Raw genomic sequence first — 20,138 nt, 5'->3', positions numbered from 1 at the left:
AACCCACTGCCCACAAGTCTACACCATTACTATAGCCCTAAGGGGTAAGGGGGGCCACCTACATGTGGGTACAGTGGGTTGGGGGGTTGGACGACTAATAAGCATTAAGCAGCACAATTGTAACAGGTAGGAGGGATGGGCCTGGGTCCACCTGCCTGAAGTCCACTGCCACCCCCTAATAACTGCTCCAGTGACCTGCATACTGCTGCCAGGGAGGTGGGTATGACATTTGAGGGTGAAAATAAACAGTTGTGAACGGCATATTTTGTAGTGAGAGGGGGTTTGTGACCACTGGGGGAGTCAGGGGAGGTCATCCCCTATTCCCTCCAGTGTTATCTGGTCATTTAGGGCACTTTTTGGGGCCTTATTCGTGGAAAAACAGGGTCCAGGAAAAGTGCCCTAAAATTCTTGCTAAAAACGCATATTTTTTTCCCATTATCGGCGAAAGGTGCCCATCTCTGATCGGCCGATAACCACGCCCCAGTTCCACCTTCACCATGCCTCGACACGCCCCCGGTCAACTTTGTACCTTCCACGATGGAGTGCAGTTGAAAACGTCCAAGTTCGGCTTTCGATTATACTGCATTATTCGTTTTTGGGAGATAAACGCCTATCTCCCGATTTAGGTCGCAATATAGGCGTTTTTGTCTTTCGATTATATGCTGGATAGTAACATAACATAGTAATGACGGCAGAAAAGACCTGCACAGTCCATCCAGTCTGCCCAACAAGATAAACTTATATGTGCTACTTTTTGTGTATACCTTACCTTGATTTGTACCTGTCCTTTTCAGGGCACAGACCGTGTAAATCTGCCCAGCACTGTCCCCGCCTCCCACCACCGGCGTCTGGCACAGAGTAGACAGTTTATAGATCACTTCTTGCAATTTGGGAGGTGTAGTCTGAGATAGTTTCTTGCCTCATATTAGTGTTTCTTTGAGGTATTTTATTGATAGTACCATAAAGTCTGGAGCTGTGCCATTTTGTATTGAAAGATAAAGGTACATAATTTCAAGGTGATTCTTGCTTTGATGTAATTTGATTAATAAAGGAGAGGCACTTTTCAGAATGAGAGATTTGTATATGAGCCTGGCTGCAGTGTTTTGATCTGTTTGGCGTTTTTTCAACAGGTACTTCTTACAGTCAGCATATATGGCATTACAATAATCAAATTGGGATATGTTAATGATAATGAAATATAGCAATTGGTCCTTTTATGCCCCTGATGCAGCCCAAGCATGCTGAAACATGGCTGAATTGTTATAATTTCATGTGTTATGAGTGAATACATTCATTCAACAATCATCTAAATATAGACTCCTATATAATATATCTTGCGTCAAATGTATGTTTAAATTTATAGGGGAAAAGCCTCAAGCCCGGCGTGCGCTCCTTGTGTTGTAAAACAATGTAAGGGAGCACCGCCCGATCATCACTGGCTAAAAAACCCCTATTTAAGTAACCCACTTCTGTTTCCTATTTTTCAAAAACAACTTAGATTGATGGTTACTTAGCTTCACTGCTGAAACTCTCTTAAGCAGTAACCGAACACAGTCGTCTGAACCCAATCCACGGCCCGACTCAGCCCAAGTTTCGCCTTCTTCCTCAGGGTCCGTGGGTCAATCAGCTGTGTTTCAATCGGCTTTTCGCTTTTCTCAATTGAGAATCTGCTTATCATTTGTTTGCAGTAAACATTTGTTTTCTAATAAATTGTTGTTATGAAGACTTAAGACAAATCAAGTTGTGCTGCACCACTCAAGTGTCATGGTTTGGATTATCATGGTAAAATAGCGAGTACAAATAACAAATAAAAGGATTAATGTTCCTGGAATTATTGTTGCCTTGGCTGAAATCAATAATCTTAACACTTTTCTTCTGCCTTTGAAGCATGCACAACTGGGAATTCTGCAAAAACATGACTACACAGAAACCAGAAACTAATTTAATAATGAAAAATGAAAAAAAAAAGAAAAGAACCTGAGAACTATGTTGAGAAATCAGAAACAAGCATTTGAAACAATCCTGCTTATTTCTACTTGCTTGAACTTCGATTTCGACTTACTAACAGCATGTTTGTTTTTTACTTATTCTCATTTGCTTAATCTTCAATGATGCTACTTTCCATTTAACACTAACTGGTATCTCCTAATCTACGATCTACTAACAACGACACATTGTAAGCCACATTGAGTCAGCAAAGAGGTGGGAAAATGTGGGATACAAATGCAATAAATAAATATTTCTGTTAGTCGGCAGAAAGTAGCCCAAAATCATTCATGGCTTAAGGGTTTATTGAGAAGTGAAGAAAATGAAATGCTCTGCTCATGTGGGAGATGATTTTGGTTTTAATGGTTTTAGTTCCCCCCCTGTTCCTTTGTTTATTGTTTCCCTCCAATTATTGTTTATTTTTATGCCTCTTCCATTATTGAATACCTGTTTTATGATCTTACCAGTATTGTAGTATATGTTTGATGTCTTATGGTTCTTCTTATGGAATGGCAATTACTTTGTAATGTATTTGGATGGATGTCACACTTAAAACTGATTTTTGAAAGGTTTTTCCCACTTGCAGTGGCGTAGCAAGGGGGGGGCGGGAGGGGCGGGTCCGCCCCGGGTGTCAGCCCGGGGGGGGGTGCTCCCTGTCAGCTCCCCTCCTCGGCGCATCGACACCCCCCCTCGTGCCCACCCTCCTCCGTCCAACCAGCTCCCCTACCTTTAAAAAATATCGGAATCCGAAGCGAGGCGCAGCGCCTCGCACCTGCACGTAAAGAAATGTGCAGCATCTCATCGGGCCTTCTCTTGCTCTGTCTGTCCCGCCCTTGCGGAAGTAGGAAGTTGCGTCAGCGGAGGGCGGGACAGACAGAGCGAGGGAAGGCCCGATGAGATGCTGCACATTTCTTTTACGTGGAGGCGCAAGGCGCTGCGCCTCGCTTCGGATTCTGATATTTTTTTTAAAGGTAGGGAGCTGGTTGGAAGGAAGAGGGTGGGCACTGGGTCGGGGGGGTGTTGATGGCGCCGAGGGGGGTATGTCATCGTGCTGCACCCAGGGGGGGGGGGTACAATGGCGAACCGCCCGGGTGGCAACCCCCCTCGCTACGCCACTGTCCACGTGTAAAAAGTCTGTTAGATATAGGAAAGCCTCTTGTTTATAAGGATACATGGTGAAAAGACAGTACCTTCTTATGAGGTACTCCATTTGTTTGCTTTCTCGGGGGTGTAGTTTGGATGGCACAAGGGTAGAACTATGATGTATGTAATAAAACACACACAAATACACACATGTATCTTTGAGCAGGTGCATGTGTGTGCATCAGCATTTGTTCAGTGTTTGGCTCTTGGAACCTATTTTATAAAGGCACATAGCAGCTAATGTTGCCTTTATAAATACCAATAATATATCCAAGAAAAACCTGAACAAATAAACACTTACTGCCCAATATTAATAGGCCGGGAATGGCTCCAGGGCAGTTAAATGACCCTTAACTGGCTTTCCGGCAATATTCAGAGGGAGATATGTTTGTTTATTTAAGCTTGTTATACCTCATATAACACACATGATGGATCTAAGCAGTGTACAATTAAAAAAAAAATTAAAAGATATATGAAATGGAACTCATGACAGGACAGGTATACATTCAACGCAGAGAGAGAGAGAGACAGAGACAGAGACAGAGGCAGGCAGGCAGGCACAGGCATAAAGCAGTACATCTAGTATTTCAGTATAGCCGACCCCAAGGGCAACTCCCAACAGAGAGGAATTTCCAGGCCTCTGCTACAATATGAGGGGCCCTTTTACTAAGTTGTGGTAAAAATTGACCTGCGGACAGTGTAGGTGAGGTGAGTGTATTAGGCGCATTCTGGGCCAGTTTTTACTGCGTCTGCAAAAAAGTTTTTTTTTTAAATGTGATAAGAAAAGGGTATGTGGTAAAACTGAAACCAGTGCACATCTAAAACCGGCCTGAGCCCTTAATGCCACCCATTGATCTAGCAGTAAGGGCTCATGCGCTACACGTGCGGTGATTGTTGGCGCACGCCAAATGATGATTACCGCCGGAAACAGCACACGTGAGAGGAAATAAATAATTCATCCCGGCATTATGGGTATGCACCAAATCTGAAATCACCAACGGGGGGGGGGGGGGGGGGGGGGGGGGGGAGGGGGGGTGCTGTCCTGTTTGGTAGCCTCATTTAGGCGAATGCTGCACGCATATACAGCCTACCACGGCTTAGGAAAAAGGGATCTAGAGAACTACCAGGCTCTGTTGTAAAAATGTGTTTTTAATAAACTTTAAATTTAGCAATAGGAGGCTTCCCCATATGTATGGAATTCATTCCACAATCTGAGGTCCAAATTAAAAAAAAAAGCAGTTTGATGCGTAGATTCATAGAGACATTCCTTAGGACTAGGGAGAACAAGATGATTGGCATCCAGGGGCTGAAGGTTATATGCAGAAGTGTAGGGAATAGTGAGAGCCAAGAGATAAGGAGTCCCATGTGACATGCCCTGTGAGCAAGAGACAGTATCTTAAACAGACTCTGATACTTAATAGGCAACCAGTGCAGCTGAAGAAGGAGGGGAGAGATAGGTCAAATCTTTTAGCCCTACAGAGAAAACATACTGCACAGTTTTGTAGAGTCTGAAACCTTTGATTTGCAAAAGAGGAAGACCTGCATAGATTGAGTTACAATAGTCTAATCTTGAAACAAGGGAGTGTGGTATTGAAATAAACTACAGAAAGAAAGTGGTGTTGGTATTTGATTAATTAGGGAGGTGGAGGGAATAAAGGCTCTGACTTGTGGGGGAAAGCGGTCTTTGGTTGTCTGTACCCCCGCCGGGACCCTTAGTGGAGAGGGGGGGTCCCAAAGTGGCTAAATTAACCCAGGCTGAAGTGAGGAGTAGTTGCTGTCCCACCTTAGGAGTCAGGTGGTCATCATATACAATATGCTGAAGTCTTCTGTAATGGCCAAAACACAAACAAACAGGATGCTAAGAATTATTAGGAAGTGGATGGAAAATAAGACAAAGAATATTATAATGCTTCTGTATTGCTCCATGGTGCAACTTCACCTTGAGTATTGTATGTAATTCTGGTTGCCGTGTCTGAAAATAGATATAGTGGAATTAGAAAAGGCTCGAAGAATGGTGACCAAAGTGATAAGGTTAAAGAGGTTAGGGCTCTTCAGCTTGAAAAAGTGATGGCTGAGGGGGGATATGATAGAGGTCTACAAAATCTTGAATGGTGTAGAACGGGTAACAGGGAAACGATTTTTTACTTGTTCAAAAAATACAAAAGACTAGCAGGCTTATTTTCGAAAAGAGAAGGGCGTCCATCTTTCGACACAGGGTCGCACACAATCGGCATAATCGAAAGCGATTTGAGCGTCCTCACCTGCTTTCCATTGCGGGGGACGACCAAAGTTCACGGGGGCGTGTCAGAAGCGCAGTGAAGGCGGACTGGGGCATGCCTAACCACATGGGTGTCCTCAACCGATAATGGAAAAAAGAAGAGCGTCCCTGACAAGCACTTGGGCGACTTTACTTGGTCCTTTTTTGTTACGACCAATTATCTAAAAAGGTGCTCAAAACTGACCAGATGACCACCGGAGGGAATCAGGGATGACCTCCCCTTACTCACCCGTGGCACTAAACCCCCTCCCACCCTCAAAAAATCTTTTAAAAATATTTTTTCCAACCTCTATGCCACCTCAAATGCCATACCCAGCTCCTGAAAGCAGTTTGCGGTCCCTGGAGCAGTTTTAGTGGGTGCAGTGCACTTCAGGCAGGTGGACCCAGGCCCCATCCCCCCCTACTTGTTACACTTGTGGTGGTAAATGTGAGTCCTTCAAAACCCACCAGAAACCCACTGTACTCACATGTATGTGACCCCCTTCATCTGTAAGGAATATGGTAGTGGTGTACAGTTGTGGGGAGTGGGTTTGGGGGAGGGGGGTTGGGGGTTCGGCACCCAGGTAAGGAGCTATGCACCTGGGAGCAATTTATGAAGTCCACTGCAGTGTCCCTAGGGTCCCGGTTGGTGTCTTGGCATGTCAGGGGGACCAGTGCACTACGACTGCTGGTTCCTCCCCACGACCAAATGGCTTGCATTTGGTCATTTCTGAGATGGGCGTCCTCGGTTTCCATTATCGCCGAAAATGGGGACGACCATCTCTAAGATGGACCTAAATTTCGCGATTTGGGTGTCCCGAATGTATTATCAAAATGAAAGATGGCTGCCCATCTTGTTTCAATAATATGGGGTTCCCCGCCCCTTCACTGGGACATCCTGTGAGGACGTCCTCCGGAAAACTTGGGCGCCCCTTTCGATTATGCCCCTCTAGGTAATTCATGCTAATACTTTTAAAATCAATAGGAGGAAACATTGTTCAATCAACAAATTAAGCTCTGGAACTCGTTGCCAGAGGACGTGATTGCAGCAATTAGCATTCTATGTTTAAAAAAGGTTTGGGAAAAGCTCCTAGAGGAAAAGTCCATAGACTGCTACTGAGATAGACATGGGGGAAGCCACTGCTTGCCCTGGGTACCCAGTGGGTAGCATGGAACCTTGCTACTGTTTGGGATTCTGTCAGGTAATTTTGACCTGGATTGGCCACTGTTGGAAGAAGGATACAGGACTAGGTGGACAATTGGTCTGATCCATTATGGCTATTCTTATTTTCTTATGTTCTTATGGTATTCAAAAGCATACAGTGCTGCTAAATGTACCCGGAGGCGGCGGCAAGGGAGGGTTGGCAGCGCAGGGGGGGGGGGGGTTGAAGGTGGCGGGGGGGTTCGGCGGCACCAGGGGAGCTAAAATGTGCCCCCTCACCTCGGGCTCTGGACCCCCTCCTGCCGAAGTCTGGCTACGCCCCGGAGCTAAGTGCTATTCCATAAACAGCACCTGCCTTTCAGCACTGTTTATAGTAAAGCACTTAGGGTCAGATTCTATACAGGGCACCTAAAAAATCTGCACGGTAAACATTTCCGCCTAGGCATATTCTATAAGCAGTGCCTAGGTTTAGGCGCGAAATAGAGAATACGCTTAGTTGGTATCCCAGCACCTAGAACTATGTGCCTCCATTTACATCAAAGGAAATGTGGTCTAAATCCCTGCATGTAGATTTACATTCACTGGGCCATATTCTATAACTATGTGTGTAAATTTGGGAACACCCATGGAACACCCATTTCCTCACCCTTAGCCACATTCCTTTTGAACTGCACACGCAGTTCATTACAGAATACACTTAGGACCCCTTTTACCAAGCTGCAGCAAACAGGTGGGCCTTCACTGGCGTCAGCACATGTTTTTCATGCACGCCGAAGCCCCCTTTTACCTCATCTTTCCTGCAGGAAATGGCCATGTGGCAAGTAAAGCACTTGCCGCGTGGCCTTTTCGGGAGGGAGCGGCACTGTCCGATTACTGCTGGGTACACTCCGGATATGACGGTGGATATGACGGTGTGCTAGGGGTGGGAAGTACCACTGGGCTGCCTTGGTAGCCCAGCAGTACTTCCTGTTTAGAGCGGTAAGCCAGCGTTCCCGCCGCTTTGTAAAAGGGGCCCTTAGTGAATTGTGCACATACATTCTAATTATTGCCAATTAGTGCTCACTATTGCTTGTTAAGTGCTGCTGTCATTGCTGATTAGCTTGTTAAGCCACTTTAGTTATGCGCATTGTTATAGAATATGCCTGGATTTCAGTGCGGATCTCTAGGTGCACTGTATAGAATCTGGCAGTTAGCATAATTTTTTGGGCACTGTTTATAGAATTTGGTCCTTAGAATGTGAAAAAAGGCTTACTGCAAAAACACATTAAAGCATTTTGTAATTAGCCAGTTGTGTGTGTGCTAATTGTGGATCATTTATTAAAAAAATATTTTTGGGAGGAGGTGAGTGTGCTAACTGGATAATGCAGACTTAGCCCACCCTTTACAAAGCTGCACTAGCTTCTGCCAATATGGTAATGCCGACACAGCCCATTCAGAGTAAATGGGCTGTGTCAGCATTGCCTCGTGACTTTGTAAAAGGAGGGAGATAATGCGGGAGCACTTTGCGCCTCCTGCATTAAGTTTCTTGCAAGTCCTATGTGCTAATGGAAACATTAGTGTGGGACCTACAAAAAACAATATTTAAAAAGCCCTAAATACTGATATGTCAAATCTGGCTTAGCATGGAGGAATCTCCAGTGTTAGAACACGTGAAGCCAGATTTTAATGTGCTGTACTAAAAAAAAAAAAACCCTTAATTTTTATATATGCTTTATATATTATTTGATCTATTATATACCTTTGTTTGGTGTATTATATGTTATTTCATTTTATTCATTTTATCTCTCTTCCTATGCTACATGTTTACATTCAGCTAGTTGATGTGCTTCCTCGTACACATTTACATATGTATAAAAGGGTTGTTATGTAATTCTGGCCACTTTTATGTCATATTTGAAATTTTTTTTAAGAATGCTCCCCTTGCTTGCCCCTTCTCCTCCATATACACCATTTAAAAAGTAGTCTTTGAAATTTTATTCCTTCCATTTTGATTCTGCGGCAGTGTTAGTATGTAAAATCTTCTTAACTGTGGATCAAAATATAATACTTTCTCATCATTTGTAAATCACATTTAGGGCTTTTTTTTTACAGCGGCCACTAGGGACAATCTCATAGTAGCTTCTCACAGCAAGCAAAATGGGAAATGTTCTTAATTGAATTTTTCTGTGTTTTGCTTTCATACAAATCAATTTAAACTACTCTATTAAAATAAAAGTTTCAAAAAAGTTTACACTTATGATTGATTCCTAAATAATAACCCTTCTCTTGCAATGTTTAACTTTATAGATAATGCTTTTTTCATTGAAGAATACAATTTGAGGAGTTAAAAAATACAAATACATATCTCATTAGCTATTTTTCCCACAGTGATCGTGAAAAATCTTGGATATGTGTTTTTACTTGTGAACAAAATATTTTCAACTGCTTTTGGTATCTTCATTAAAGTCATCACTGTGTCACAAGTTGATGAATTACTTCCTTCTATAAATGGATGTGAGTTTTCCATCTTTCCCATGTATCAGAGCTCAGCAATATTCACCAAGCTGCTATGCAGATATAGATCTTGTGCTATAGGTCGATAAGAAAATATATATTCTGTAAAAAGTCCTCTGTGATTATTTTTAGAGGCAGCAGAATAAGGATATGATGTAGATCAACCCAAATTCAGAAGATATAAATAAAAACAAGGAGTATGTAGAAATATAGAAACATAGAAGATGCCAGCAAAAATGATCATTGGACCACTCAGTCTGTCCTTTTCTGCCTTCCCATTGTGCTGTCACAGGTCTTACTCAAACTGTGATCATTCTAACTCTCTGTCACTAACGTCCAACTTTGAGGGCAATTCCATAAAAGATGTGTCTATATGGTGCCTATACTATAAATAAAGTAGATGTTTACTCTCCTTTAAACCTTTATTTTATTTATAAAATTTATATCCTACCTAAACCTAAGTGGGTAACAGTATAACTCACAATTTCTTATACAATACAAATAATAACAATAGCCACTGTCATACACTGTCCTCCAAATTCTGTATATGGTGTCTTAAGTTGTGCATATTAATTTGGCCATAAGATGAAATTGTGTGCACAACTTACTTGATTAACAAGTCAATCAGCACTGATAATTGGTACTTAACAACCAATTAGTGGCACAAATTGGCTTTAATTAGAATTTATGCACACAACTTTCTAGGCGTATTCTACAACAGGGTTGTCCATAAATTCTAATCACAAAGTAAAAAAGGGGGCATGGCCATGGGCATAGAATGGGTGGGATGTGGGCATTTCAACAAAGTGCATTATATGGAATACACCTGTTCTGTGCCTACGTTAAGCACAGATATTTAGGCTTGGTTTTAGGTGGCCTAAATGGGTGCACCTAAATTGTAGTCACAAGAATGGCACATAGGCATATTCTATAAACTACATCTAACTTTAGGCGTAGTTTATTTATTTATTAAATTTGTACCCCACGCTTTCCCACACAGAGCAGGTTCAATGCGGTTTACATAGTAAATAGAATTACAAAGTCTTGAAGGAGAATATTACAAATTGTAGTAAACATAGTAATAGTGGGGTTTTAAGGATATGTAAATTGAACATGGAGAGGTAAACAAAGATAGGATGAGCAAAAGGAAAAGAGATTGGGAGGGGTATAGTGTAGGGAGGAAGGAGAAGAAAAGATTGGGGATGAGCATAAGGAGATTGGGAGACATGGAGGGGCAAAATGGAAAGATCGTCCAAGTACAAATTAGGGCGTTCTTACGATAACGTCCAAAAATAGACCTGTATAATGGAAAAATAGTGTGGGCGGTTTTCGATAATCGATTATCCCTGTAAGAAAACAATCAAATGACGAGCGCATAAGCGTGACTAAATTGGGCGCCCTAACACGGTCGACTATTGCAGGTGCAAACGACCAAATCACGTGGTGTGTAAAATAATGTACATAGGTGTATCGCAAGTACAGTACATGTTGTTCAGGCCATCCAGGTACGGAAATATTGACGAACGCATATATGTGTCAACTACAGACATATCATGCTGCTCCACCCATACATTCATCATATGTGCCCATCTGAATGTGCGGATCTGCATACACTGTACACCTACTGAACATGCAGTAAATGTATATTGTGTATATGTGAAAAGGGTGGGGTGCGTCATACTCATCTATAGAAGCCACGTTTCACACTCCTGCAGGCATGTGCACGTCAAAGATGTCTATGCTTACGAGGGCGTCCACGTGCTGATAGGGGCCATATATGGAATGGTCATCCATATATGGAGCTGTGCATGAAACGACGTCCCTCACGCAAGGTCGTCTATATAAGGCACTTCTTTTTCCAACACGTGGAAAAATGGCACAACGAAGGGAACCCAACTTCGGGCAGGAGGAGAGCCTGATGCTGGTGCGGCTGTGTGTAAGGCACCGGCACAGGCTCTTCATTCAGCACCATCACCTGCCCCCCAGGCTGCAGGCCATGCGAGCCTGGTCCCGCATCCGGGAAAGGTTAGAGAGGTAAGGTTATGGCCCAACCCCCCTCCCCTCCTGTACCTACACATATAACAGCTCCGTCATCAATGTTACCAGCAGTAACTGGAGTGTCCATGCAAGGATCATGAGTAATATAGGAACATGCACAATCACCAATAATTTGTATGTTATTGAAACGACCACCATTCCCACATCCCTACAAGAATGTATTTCGTTAGGTAGGGATGTGACTATTCTATTAGTGTTATGTGACAATTTCGTTAGTTATGTGAAGGCCACATTTTCCAACCCCTCTTTGGAGCCTCCGAATAGTGGAAGCATGAGACCAATGAACCTATACCATACTTTATAACATGGTCATGATAACACATATAAAGTAGTTTAACAAGCATACATTATAATGTATACAAACGGTACTGTCTGGCCTCATGCCCACCTCTCTGGCATCATCTGCATAGGAACCAACTCGGTGGCTGCTGTGGGTGCTTCACCACCCCACCCCCAATATCAAATATGTATGGAGGGAGGGGTCATCTCCACTGGGGGTTCCCCCCCCCAAAAAGGAAAAAAGGTGGCTCCTATGATTCACTCCCAATGGGGGTGCCCCCCCCCCCCCCAACACTGTAGACCCTCTCTCTCTGGTATGTGAATAGCAAATGAATGTGTGCAGAGGACAAAAAGGACCAACACCCCTGACCCCTGCTCTCCAAACTTATATCTTACAGACGCTTTGGAGTCCACCGGGACCTCGAGTCCCTGCGGAGGCGGTTCCGCAGGGTGAGGCGGGAGAGGCCCGACGTCATCCGGGCGGTGCGAAGGCACCTCAGGGCTCGCCGTAAGTATTCAAAAACAGGACACCTGTACAGATTACTACATACATTTCATGAATAAAGCAAATGTGTTGTACAATATCACTTCCCATGTGCCTAATAGCCACCTAGTAATACCATATCTGTCCCAGATCAAGGATGCAGGTTGCAGGGGTTCTCCCATGAGCGTGCTTGCAACGTCCGACCATCCCCCCGAGATGAATGAGATGATATGCCACACTTTACTATTCCCCTTACTGTGGTGGCTGATTAGTGTGTCCTGGTACAGTTGCCTGAGGCCCTACTTTTACTGCATGTTATGGCCTAACTCACATAAAAGAATTGTGCTCAACACCCTTCCCACTGCCCCCTCCCCCAATAACTCCTACAACAACTGCCCATCAACCCCTCGTTGCATCTCACAATGCAAACATGCTGGTCAGCAATGAATTTGGTATGGCAACATGTCCTGCGTGGTGTGTATCAGAGGAGGGTCCAGGGTTCTGTGTCATGTCATCTGATGCAGCTCATTCCCCATGGGCATAGGCTACGCCTTACCACACCCTGCCCCATCCCCTGCCTCACGCCACCCAGCTACTGCACTATGCAAGCCATGTTGTATGCACTGATCTCAATCACACTCCTTTTACATACACAGGGCTCCACCAGCAGGAAGCCGAGCGGGAAGATGAGGAGGGCCACCACCTCCAGGAGGAGGAGGAGGAGGAGGAGGAGCAGGAGGAGCAGGAGGAGGGGCACATGGAGGAGGAGGAGGAGCAGCAGCCAGGCCAGGAGGCGGCCCACCAGGGAGAAGAGGAGGAGGAGGACTCGGAGGAGGGAGTCCTCATCATAGACATTCCTGAGGACCCCTCCCCACCTGCAGCTCCTTATGAGGGCTCTCCCTCCCCACCTGCAGCGCCATCGCCTGGCCCACCTCCATCCCCTGGGCCAGCTTCTGTGTCCCCTGGCCCACCTCCATCCCCTGGGCCAGCTTCTGTGTCCCCTGGCCCACCTCCATCCCCTGGGCCATCTTCCGTGTCCCCTGGGCCACCTCCAGCCTTTGGCCCGGCTACGGTAGTGCGCCTCCTGCAGCAGCTGGTAGATGGCCAGCACCAACTTATAGTTGGCCAGCAGCAACTTCTAGTTGGCCAGCAACAGCTGCTGCAGGAGGTGACAGCCCTACGGCAGGGCAATGAGCAGCTCCAGGGCCCACTAAGGGTACTGCTGGGGCTGCTCATTGCCCTGCTACAGAGGGCCTTACTAAGAGGGCGTGGCCGCCCTTAATTTAAATAGGGGGGGGCCTGTTGGGGTTGTGTGTGGGGGGGGGGGAGGGAGGGAAATGTTGGGGTTGTGTGTGTGGGTGGAGGGAGGGAATTGTTGGGGTTGTGTGTGTGGGGGGAGGGAAATGTTGGGGTGTGTGGGGAGTTGTGGGGGGGGAGGAGGGCATTGTTGGGGTTATTTTGTAGGGGTGGGGGTGGGGGGGGAAGAAATTTCTTTATACATACCTATCAAAAGTGTATGTAAATATATCATACACACTAGTAGTTCCAAAATCTAGTTCTGGTTATTTATTTCTAAGGAGGTTTTTTGGTTTTGTGTTAAGAATATCAGTGGAGAAACTAGAATGTCTAGAGTCTTTTAAAGGTTTTGTGCACATTTAGATATACTTCTTGTCTGATGATATTTTTATCTTTTGTTTTTATATCTGTGTAGAACTAGATTTTGGAACTACTAGTGTGTATGATATATTTACATACACTTTGATAGGTATGTATAAAGAAATTTCTTCCCCTCTTCATTGAAATGTTTTGATTCTTATTGTATGATCTTAACATTTTTTATTGAGAGTTATAAATGTGATATGAGTAATTGTAGATGTTCTGATAAAATATTTTATGTGATGTATGATTTTAATGATAATTATAAATATTTGTTTTACAGATGATATCATGTATGTCTATACATGTTTTTTTAGAACTCTTAAAGGATTGTTTTATATATGTTGAATCTCTTTTTATATAATTGCCTTTTATTAGTTGAATCATGCTTATGACATTGTTAATATGTATGGTTATACATGTTTTTATACTTGTGTTTTGTTTGTTTTTAATAGTTTATACCCCTGACGCAGCCTGAGGGCGAAACGTGGCCACGTCGGGTATTGTTCCAATAAATACATTTGATTCCACTGCTTTGTTGTTCTTATACTCAACTTATGATCATTTATATGTTATATAAACACCACACTGTTTGATCAGTCAGTAAAATGCTAGGAAAGCGTAGCATTTGAGCTGCCCTCTCGTCCCAATAGTGCGTTAGAGGCCCTGAAGCAGCCTTGCGAAACGCTGGCCATCGTCGGCCCCGCACTGGTGGAGAGGGAAGAATTCAGCATTTTCACGCTATCCATTGTTATGAAGCACCCACCGCAAAGATAAGTGTGGTGTTTATATAACATATAAATGATCATAAGTTGAGTATAATAAATAAAATTTAATAAAATTACAGTAGCGGTTTTTTATGCCTGTGATGAAAGTAAGGTCTTTCGACCCGACATAGCTTCTTTAGGTCAATTCAAGACCCAGAAGCTTTTTGAGGCTTTTTCTGCTATTGTGTTGTAATATTTGGCTATAAGTAGTCATTTTTACTGACAGCAGATCTTATTGTTTTGTTTAACTCCTGCTGTCACCTGTGAACCCAGAAATTCAGTGTTTTTCAGCTGTGCTACCCAGACACTGTTCAGATAATTTAGGACAGCAAAATATCTGTCCAAGGGTATCCAGGTCTATCCAAGAGTATCCAGATAATCTATCTGGATAGTGGTTGAGTATCTCCACTACCGGTACAATGCCAAGGGCTCACTACATATTAGAGGAAACCACTATCTGATACTGCAATTAAATATCTGTATTTTTTCTTGCCAGCATTTAGGAAACTGCCAGCCGCTGCAGACTGAATGTTGGGGACGGAGGGTAAATGTCTCTGTCATACCTTCCCTATCCCTCTTTTCTCTCAAAGGTGTACAAGTTGATATATTTAAGTCTGTTTCCATATGCTTATTCTGGAAACCAGAATGACCCATCTGTTTACTTTGATTTGGACTGGATCTTTTGCTATGCCTCATTGCTGCCAGTCCAGCCCTGGGCTGGCTCCAAACTGTGAGAAGCACTGAACTATTTCTGGTTCCCCACACCCTGGGGAGGTCTCTGGGTTGGGAACATGACAGTTTTTCCAGTTCCTCTAAATCTACTCAGAGACAAAAGATAGTAAATATGGTCTGGTTACTACTCTTGTTTGTCTTCTAATTCTGCCTTTTTAGCAATAGCTAACACTGAAGGCCTCATAGGTATCTTCTTATGGGAGTCACAGAAAAGAAGAAGAACCCAAAGAGTATTGTAAATGCTTACTTGAATGCCATCGTCACAAATTAAATGTTTTTCTCCCTAAACCCAACAAAAATTGAAAAAAATGTTTTTCATATTGACTTCAAAATACTCCCAAACATCAGTGATTTCTTTTTGCCAGAATTATTCTGGGTCCTCATTACCAAACTACATTGAAGCACAAATTGAATTCTACTGATGTTAATTAAATTAGAATGAAAAATTCTTCTTTGCTAAACATCAGACCACCGTAAGCCCTGAATTAAAACAGAATGATAAATTAAGATGTTCTTAAGTTCAATTTAATATGAGTTTTACATGTGTGGTGCTGCCATTTAGAAAGAGTGAAAAACAACCCCAAGAAAACTGTGTGATGTATTCATTTAATTTTCAGCTTCAAAGAAAAGAACAGCATCTTGATTTAATTGGCCTACCAAAATATTATTATCTTTCAAATGTATGCCACATGACCGGTTGATATTGTGTATCTGGATTTTCAAAAGGCGTTTGACAAGGTACCTCATGAAAGGCTACAGAGGAAATTGGAGGGTCATGGGATAGGAGGAAATGTCCTATTGTGGATTAAAAACTGGTTGAAGGATAGGAAACAGAGAGTGGGGTTAAATGGGCAGTATTCACAATGGAGAAGGGTAGTTAGTGGGGTTCCTCAGGGGTCTGTGCTAGGACCGCTGCTTTTTAATATATTTATAAATGATTTAGAGATGGGAGTAACTAGCGAGGTAATTAAATTTGCTGATGACACAAAGTTATTCAAAGTCGTTAACTCGCGACAGGATTGTGAAAAATTACAAGAGGACCTTACGAGACTGGGAGACTGGGCGGCTAAATGGCAGATGACGTTTAATGTGAGCAAGTGCAAGATGATGCATGTGGGAAAAAAGAACCCGAATTATAGCTACGTCATGCAAGGTTCCACGTTAGGAGTTACGGACCAAGAAAGGGATCTGGGTGTCGTCGTCGATAATACGCTGAAACCTTCTGCTCAGTGTGCTGCTGCGGCTAGGAAAGCGATAGAATGTTGGGTATTATTAGGAAAGGTATGGAAAATAGGTGTGAGGATGTTATAATGCCATTGTATCGCTCCATGGTGCGACCGCACCTTGAGTATTGTGTTCAATTCTGGTCGCCGCATCTCAAGAAAGATATAGTAGAATTGGAAAAGGTGCAGCGAAGGGCGACTAAAATGATAGCGGGGATGGAACGACTTCCCTATGAAGAAAGACTAAGGAGGCTAGGGCTATTCAGCTTGGAGAAGAGACGGCTGAGGGGAGACATGATAGAGGTATATAAAATAATAAGTGGAGTGGAACAGGTGGATGTGAAGCGTCTGTTCACGCTTTCCAAAAATACTAGGACTAGGGGGCATTTGATTAAACTACAGTGTAGTAAATTTAAAACAAATCGGAGAAATGTTTCTTCACCCAACGTGTAATTAAACTCTGGAATTCATTGCCGGAAAATGTGGTGAAGGCGGTTAGCTTAGCAGAGTTTAAAAGGGGTTAGACGGTTTCCTAAAGGACAAGTCCATAAACCGCTACTAAACGGACTTGGAAAAATCCAAAATTCCAGGAATAACATGTATAGAATGTTTGTACGTTTGGGAAGCTTGCCAGGTGCCCTTGGCCTGGATTGGCCGCTGTCGTGGACAAGATGCTGGGCTCGATGGACCCTTGGTCTTTTCCCAGTATGGCATTATTTATGTACTGTATGTAATTAATCTAAACTCTAAGCTGAAAGAAAAATATTGGATAAATAGAATACCAAGTTGATAGATATGTTACTATAACCCTAATACTATAAAGGTACTATTTATAAAATGTTTTCCCAGTGAACATTGATATGTATTTTGTTATACACTAGTATGGTACATATAATGCAGTATTTATAAAATGGTATAATATTTAGTAATTACCATATTAATACAGTTTAACGGTTAGTAATAAAACTAGTATGATATTGGCTATAGTAATTTATGACTGATTACCCCCTCCCCAAATAACTAAAGGGTCAGCTGTGGCCTGGTTCTCTCTCCCCTCAAGCTGGTCCAAGAGATTCCATAGAGAACTAGGCATGTCGTTGTTGAAGTTCTGCTAATTTATTTCTAGTGCAAATTCTAAAGAACTTATTTAAGCCTAGAGAGGGAAATGCAGTGGCATAGCTAGGGGGGGGGGGGGGGGGGCGCAAGCGACCCCCAAACAGGTTTCTAGAAAAAATGGCGCCTATGCGCCTCTTGCCAATAGTTTGTTCTGCCCCCCAGTCCCGCGTGAGTCTCCAATCTTTTCTTCTGCTCGCTCTCCCCGTCCGCATGGTCAGTCACTTTTACTGCCCTGAAGTACCGTTCTCCCTCCGGCACTAGCGAATCACAGTCAGCCTTCTGCCAGCGTCGGGGCCTCTCCTCAGGCACGTCCCGCCTACTGTAATACAACTTCCTGCTTTCCGCAGAGGTGGGACGCGCCAGAGGAGAGGACCCGACGCTGGCAGAAGGCTGACTGTGATTCGCCGGTGCCGGAGGGAGAACGGCGTTTCAGGGCAGTAAAAGTGACCGCGCTGACGAGGAAGAGAGGGAGAAAGATGCAAAACTTGGGGGGGGGGGGGGGGGATGGAGAAAACGTTGCCGACAGCTGAAGACCAGAGTGGAAGTGAGCCTATCTATTCCGCTGTAAGCAAGGAAGCCAATTGTTTCCACTTTCCACTCCCCTCCTCCTCCCCCGCGCAGCCGTCATTTCAGTTTACTCAAAACAAAGCGAGCAAACTTATGAGATGCTGCACCCACCTTGTCATTCTTTATGTTGCTCCATCTTAAAAGGTGGAGAAAAGAAATAACAATTGAATATCACAAAAACAGCTTCAAAAATGACTGTAGCTGGTAGAAACTGCAATTATAAACTCTATACTTTGTGCTCATTTTTCTTCACTTCTTATATATAGGTGTCCAGATTTCAGTGAAGCTATCCTGTTTCCTGACGGGTTCATCTTAACTGTAGTTGTAATCTGCCTTTGGAAGCCTGGTGTTATAAAGATGATGGAATATACTGAAATTAAATGGAAGTAGAATTAAACTCTCCTTTCATTGGGGCACATGGAATTACATCTTCATCTGTTTTGTAGACGTTTACCTTTTAGATACACAAAGGGATTATTCTGTTTTAAAGTGTTTCAGGGGCAACTAGTTTTATAAGTCAAAATAATATTTTGTTTCATGCAGATCTCTTTTGTTTAAACATAAATGGGCTTTAAGCCCCTAATTCAGTCCACTGGTTTTCTTATATTTTGTTCTTGTGCTGATGTCTTATATTGTGCCAAAATTGAAAACTCTTATCTCTATCTGGTCGATAATAAAAGGAACACTATCTGCCCTAAAACATTGTTTTGTGGCTCTACATGAGGATTGTGATATTGAATAAATAAGTGTATGTATGTGCCCCTAGTCATGCATCCTTCGTTTATATAACCCCTTTCAAGAAATCCAGTTAATTGTTTAACATTAGTGGAACATAGCCACATAGGCATGTTATGGTTGCATTTTTAATATGGTAATACTAGGGCCCAGCTAAGAAACAGGTTATTTAGAGCAGTCTTCACTGGACCAAACTTGCTTTCCTTCTGCCATCACTATCCAGCAGGATAGGCAGTGTCTTAAAAGGTGGAGGATAAAGGATTTTCTTTTATTTAACAATAAAGAGTGACAACGTGGATGCAGCAACTCATAGGTTTGCTTGCTTTGTTTTGAGAGTACAGCAATGACAGTTGTGTGGCAGGGGCGTAGCCAGGACTATGGCAGGAGGGGGGTCCAGAGCCAGAGGTGAGGGGGCACATTTTAGCCCCCCCCGGCGCCGCCAAGCCCCCCGCCATTGCTGACCCTCCCGCCGCCGCCATTACCACCTTTGATGAGCCCCCCTCCCGCCGCCGACCCTCTCGACCCCCCCCCTCCCTCCCGCCGCCAACCCTCTCCCGCTGCTGCCGTTGTCGCCTACCTTTGCTGGCGGGGGACCCCAATCCCCGCCAGCCGAGGTCCTCTTCTTCCCGCACTTCATTCTGTTCTGACATCCTGCACATTGTAAGTGCAGGACGTCAGACTCACAGAAAAGAATGAAGCCTTGCAGATCAGCTTTGTTCTGTTTCTGTGAGTCTGACATCCTGCACGTACAACGTACAATGTGTAGGACGTCAACAAAACCTTTCTGGGAAGAAGAGGACCTCGACTGGTGGGGATTGGGGTCCCTCGCCAGCAACGGTAGCCCACGGCGACGGTGGGGGAGAGTTGTCGGCAGGAGGTGAAGAGGGTCATTGGCAGGGGGTCCAGGGCCAAATTTACAGGGGCCCAGGCCCCACATAGCTATGCCACTGTTGTTTGGGGAAGGGGAAAGTGAGATTGGCCTAATTGGTTTTCAACATTTTGATGTCATTTGGTCTCCTGTCTATTAAACCTCCTTGGAGCTGCCAGAGGATGGACCATGGAGCAGGCCATGGAGATATGTGGCCCCAAGGAGGATGGGGAGCGCTGAAAGAGACAGGGAAGAAGGTTAACATAGGGAGAGGGAAGGGTAAATGCTGGACAGGGAGGGAGAAGGACACAGAGTCAATACTGGACAGGGAGAGGAGAGGGGACATTGGACTGCAAAGAGGCAATGCTGGAAAATGAAAAATGGGGACACAGGAGCACTTCTGAAAAGGGGGGAGATAGGGGCTCTACTGAAAAGGAGGAGGATAGGGACACAGAGGGGCACCACTGGAAGGGGGAATGGAGATATGGGGACAATGGTGGAAAAAGGAGTGAGATGGGAACAAAGAGGTAATGCTGATGGAAAAGGGAAGAAGATGGTAACACAGGGGTAGTGCTGGAAAAAGGGGGGAAGATGGGGACACAGAGTTAATGC

This window comes from Microcaecilia unicolor, chromosome 10 (assembly GCF_901765095.1).
Source record: "Microcaecilia unicolor chromosome 10, aMicUni1.1, whole genome shotgun sequence".
Classification (NCBI taxonomy): domain Eukaryota; kingdom Metazoa; phylum Chordata; class Amphibia; order Gymnophiona; family Siphonopidae; genus Microcaecilia; species Microcaecilia unicolor.
This window is presented reverse-complemented; position numbering follows the sequence as displayed.